At 39.0% G+C, this 5,644-nt stretch overlaps 1 long non-coding RNA gene across 2 annotated transcripts in view; it reads right to left on the minus strand.

Annotated features, from left to right (window-relative positions):
- Positions 1 to 1,656: 1,656 nt before the first annotated feature.
- Positions 1,657 to 5,644, minus strand: part of LOC109491205 — a 17,050-nt gene continuing 13,062 nt past the window's right edge. For both annotated transcript variants that reach the window (XR_002144537.2, XR_002144538.2), the window contains exons 3-4: positions 2,894 to 3,267; positions 1,657 to 2,502 (exon numbers count right to left, since the gene is read on the minus strand). This is a non-coding gene — a long non-coding RNA (uncharacterized LOC109491205). The remainder of the gene's footprint in view (positions 2,503 to 2,893; positions 3,268 to 5,644) is intronic.

Here is a 5,644-nt window from a genome sequence, read left to right on the forward strand (position 1 = left end):
CTGAACTCAGTGTTTTAAGCAGCCAATTTACAAAAATACTTTTGGAACACACTTGTTTGAAAACCGAGGTTTCACTGTTCTATATGATAAATGCTAAATGACTATTTCAGGTGCTAGACACCAACAGTGTACTAAGGAGGGCAAGATTGCTTCCAGGGGGGTAAATGAGAGAAACTTTCAAGATGGAACATTTATACAGAACCTTTAAGAGTGGGCAGGAGTTGGGAAGGCAGAGAAAAGGAAGAAGGGCCTTCTACATGAGAGAAAAATTATGAACAAAAGCAAGAATTACAAGGGGTCAAGAGGGATAGTGAGTAAATGTCTAAGTTGTGTAGAGAAGTATCAGAGATATGTAGAAAGAATGTGACTGCAAGAGCAGCATTTTTAGGAAGATTAATTGGTGGCATGATTTGGAGCTGAGAGAGACTGGAAACGTGAAAATTAACTGAGAGTCTATTTCATAAATCCTGGCATGAGATAATGGTCTAACCCAGAGTGGTAGTGGATATACCAAGAACATGGAAAAAAGGTAACAGGAAATGAATGATATTTTGTTATTTCACAGAGCAGAAATTATTTTCCGGGATTTCTGATTTATAACAAATACATAAACTTCAGAGAGATATTCTCTCAAAGACATCATTGCAAGGCCTTGTATTATTTTTCTTGAAGGTAGTTTTTGTTTATATAAAAATCAAATAATGATATATAATTATACTGATACAGTAACCAGTTGGACTTTCATTGTAAAAAAGGCTTCTATTTCCAGCAAAATCATGGATTAGACAACCTGAAAAAGTCTCTCATTATAAAACAGTTGGAAATCAGGGTAAAATAAAGCATCCCCATACACCAAAAGTGAAGACTGAATTGAGACTCAAAACAGTGTGGTGAAAGATGATGTTATGACTTCCCTGGAGAGTTTCTTGGTCTTGTTAACTCTAACCTGGCGTTTATTATCCCGTGCAAGAACACGAGAGGCTTTGAGCCAGTGTCACGTTGGCTAAAGCCCTCAAGGATTGTGCCCTCAGAGAAAGCGCAAGCTAGCAAAAATCTCTACCAACACAAGGAGGCAACCAGGAACTTTTCACCTGTATTCTAGGTGGACTGAAATCATATCCACTTTAAGTGTGTAATCACAAGTCCTCATATGAATTTGTTGTTTGAATTTACACTATCTGTAGAGGCCCAGGAACTCTCCTAAACTGAGAAATCAACCCCCCTCCCCCCAAAAATGAGGTCCAGGCTAGACTGGTATTACTCCTACAGTTCTTGGTAGAAGCAAGTGACAAAGTTTTCCGGAGGGGTATGTCTTTAATCATAGCGGCACATAATTCCACGGAGGAAGCCTCACAGACTTAAACTATAGAATACACAGGAAATAATCTACTATGAGTGAAGGTCAGTAAATACATCATATGGCATGATTAGACCCCAAGAACTTCAATTAATGGAAGCATTGGTTAGATATTACAAAATATCTGATTTATACAACTGTGGACTCCAAAGAAGAAATTAAGAACATAAGAAAAGAACAAGTTACTAACATTTTTTTAAAAAAAGATTTTATTTATTTATTTGACAGAAAGAGACAGCGAGAGAGGGAACACAAGCAGGGGGAGTGTGAGAGGGAGAAGCAGGCTTCCCGCTGAGCAGGGAGCCCGATGCGGGGCTTGATCCCAGGACCCTGGGATCATGACCTGAGCCGAAGGCAGACACTTAACGGCTGAGCCACCCAGGTGCCCCAGTTACTAACATTTTTTAAAAAATATTTTGGGGCCTCATTCTGGGCAGATTGCTGAGAAAGGGGAGCTATTTGGGCCTAAGCAGGGTTAAGACTGATGGTTGGGAGTTGTCAGCGTTCCAAATCATGATGTCCAGGGAACTGATAGGAACTTTCATCCTCTTCAATTAGAGCCTATGCTAAAAATATCAGATATTTGGGGTGAGGCCTTGTGGTAAGGATCTCCATGAGGCAGTGATAATTTAAGTCAAATGGTGAAAGAACAGTGGTTGTGAGATTTCTGTCCGGTTGGAAGCAAGACCCCAGCAGTCAGGTAGAGTGTAGGGGTAGTGACGGTGTTGGGGAGTTGTCGAGGTTAGCTACTGACAAAGACTAGGGTGACTGTCAAGATCCCAGTCAAAAGGGCTTGAATTTAGGACAGATATATATCTAGGAGAAAACTGGGTTACCAAATAAACTGGGAAAGAAGTCCCATAATGCACGTTAGGCATGCACAAAGAAGATAGGGGGCAGAGAAGATGGAAGTCAAGTAAGTAAGGGTGCCTGGGATACCAGAGTTAGAATAACAAGACTCATTCCAGACCCTACATGCTGATGGGAACGGGGTTTCCAATATGCTACCAGGCTTGGTTCGGACTGGCTCACAACTGGAGCAAATTTAGGACCTGAAGTTGGGTGAAGTTCCATGAGGCAGGCACTGATCCAGCTGACTGTATTTATATATCCACTTATCTCCAGACTCTGCAATGCCTTTAGGCCTTAAAAAAATTAAGAATCTTGCATTAGTATTGGATAATCAAGCAATTGCCATGCCTTTTAATTTAGTACAAAATATCATGCAAAAGATTTCTTTTTGCACATGACTTCTATTTAAATGAATGCTACATTTCAATGAACAGATTTATGATAAAAACATCCAACTCTTTGCTGTCTCTTCCACTGTCACTATAATTTCTGTTAATGTGTTTATTGAGAGAAGTGCTTTTTCCTATGCTGACAATGTATTTCTTAAGGAGTGACTTTTCATTTAAAATTTTCAATTTAAAATTTCATTTAGAATATTGGAATATTTAGGATGTTTTCTATTTGAGAAATAGAATCCCAGTCAGCCCTGTTCCCACCCTGCCTACCATGTTGTTGCCCACTTACAGGCTTAGTCTGGAAGGACACTGGCAGGAGCTGCTCACTTCTGGAAAGAGCCTGCAGCTTCTGGATTCCCAGGGTTGGGGATTTGCTTCTGAGAACAACTGAGTCTTTCTGACCCTCCTGGTCAGACCTCTTGGGAACTGTGTTGTCAGATTGCTTGTGAGTTTCCAGAAACTCCTGGGCCTTTTGACTCGAATGGTTCCTTGCTTCCCCCTGCCCTCAGCAGAACCCCGTCTTCCTCAGCACACCCTCCTGCTGTCTTCAGCTCTGGGCACCTGCTTTGGAGCGGCTTTCAGTGTGCTGTTCAGCTGTGGCTATGGTGTGACAACACGAGCAGTACTTCGTGGCAATCTTCCAGAGTTAGAAAGTTCTGTTTCCTGAAAAACAGAAATAAAATTCCTAGATTCTGTGTTGACTTGGAGGGCAGAGAGGAGGCTAGGAAAAATTGGTTTACAGTGTGCTCTAAAATTTCCAAAGTATATTCCAAGATGCAGCTCATCTTGAAAAATTCTTTTGGAAAAAAAGATTGGTTAAGGACACTGTAGGTTAGTTGGAAAACAAGTGTAGAAATCTGCATACCACTCTCTATTATGGAAACTCAGAACTCCTAGGAGCATGTTAATAATTCTAAGAAGTCCCATAGCAAAGAAACCTATTTAATTTGGATTAATCAGTGCTTTCCAAACTTTTGATCTCCATAACATTTTTTTTCCATATCTTTTTTTTGAAGAATACATATTATTATCTTGAAGGAACTAGAATGCTGGGGACCAAGCTTCGGAAAACACTAATTACCTGGATCTAATGGCATTTGCTTAGGCTTCATTGTCTTTGCAGCTTCTGCCACAGAGGCCCACTTTTACTCTTTGGATCTTTCTTCTTTGTTGGTTTTGTGACTTCCCTTATTCTGATGTTCCTCCTACCTCCTCTCTGTGTCCTAAACCTGAGTGTTCTCCAACATTCAGGCCTCAACTTGCAGTTCTTCATTTTATTTTTGTTTTTTTAGTAACTCTCTTCCTTTGGGATCACATTCTACCTTCTGGTTTCAATCACCACCCATATAGATTAAAAAAAAAATCAATCCCTAATATCTCTCCTAGCTCTAGTCTTGCATTTCTTTTTTTTTTTTTATTTTTAACTTTTTTTAAAATGATTTTTTATTATATTATGTTAGTCACCATACAGTACATCCCCGGTTTCCGATGCAACGTTCGATGATTCATTAGTTGTGTGTAATACCCAGTGCACCATGCAATACGTGCCCTCCTTACTACCCATCATCAGCCTATCCCATTCCCCCACCCCCCTCCCCTCTGAGTCTAGTCTTGCATTTCGAAATGCCTCCAGAACATTTCCACTTGTATATTCTGCTGGTACCTCAAATTCAATATACCTACGCTTGTCTTCCCACAACATGTACCCCTTTTGGTGCACATACACAAAAAATAACCAGTTACAGTTCATACAGGTAGAGAAAGCCCCATATTAGTAGCAATAAAAAGATGAAGTACTCAGAAATATACATAATAATAAATGGGTAAAACCTAGATGTGAAAAATTTAAAACACTCCTGAAAGCCAAAAATGTAGACTTGAACAAATGGAAAGACATCATCTATTCTTGGATAGAATGAGTCAACATTATAAAGATGTCTTTAAGTCAATTTATAGATTTAATGCAATTCCAAAAAAAAATATCAACAAGGTTTTTTTTTTAAATGGAGCTATATATATTGATACTAAAGTTTTTGTGGAAAAATAAACAGGCAAGAATATCCAGGATAACGTTCGAAAAGTATGAGAAAAGACAGACACCAAAGAAGATAAACCACCTCATGTTAAAAGGAAGGAGATTTTAAGAAAATAAACATTTATCTGCTTATTTGTGCAAAAGAAATGTAGAAAGGGTAAACCAGAAACGAGATCAGTTACCTACAGGGAGTGAGTGCGAATGGGTGAAATAATGTGCAGTAAGAATGAGGAGGAGTGACACTTGTCTGTGTATGTCTTTTTATATTGCTTTGACTCAGAACCATGGTAATGTTTCACATGCTCCCCCTGCTCCCTGCAAAATAAAGAAGTAAAATCATCCAGGACTTGGGGAGAACCTTAAACATGAAAAGTAATAAATGAACTTAAGTGTATTAAATGTATTAAACGAATAACATAATTGTACTGAAGTAGGTGGGGAAGAAAAGAACTAACCTAACTAACCTTGGAAAACAGTTTTTGACGGTAAACTGTAAGGCTAAAGCCCCAAATCCTGCACAGAAATACTGTACTCTTCTTAGTAAATTTTTTTTCTCACGGGGATATGAGCTTGCAATTCTGAAACTACTTTATGTGTGTACTATAACTGAACAAATAAGAAAATATATTATGGGGGCGCCTGGGTGGCGCAGTCGTTAAGCGTCTGCCTTCGGCTCAGGGCGTGATCCCGGCGTTCTGGGATCGAGCCCCACATCAGGCTTCTCTGCTGGGAGCCTGCTTCTTCCTCTCCCACTCCCCCTGCTTGTGTTCCCTCTCTCACTGGCTGTCTCTCTCTGTCAAATAAATACACAAAATCTTTAAAAAAAAAAGAAAATATATTATGGATAATGACAACCAGGTTTCTTCCTGTCAGAGAAAGAACAAATTTGTATTATTACAAATAACAAAAGGGGGAAAACCTAGAATGAATTTCATGGTATTGGATTAAAAGTGAATATTAGTATGAACTCATGGTTTTATATATATATATATATATTTATATATA

The sequence above is a fragment of the Ailuropoda melanoleuca genome, chromosome 2, assembly GCF_002007445.2.
Source record: "Ailuropoda melanoleuca isolate Jingjing chromosome 2, ASM200744v2, whole genome shotgun sequence".
NCBI lineage: Eukaryota > Metazoa > Chordata > Mammalia > Carnivora > Ursidae > Ailuropoda > Ailuropoda melanoleuca.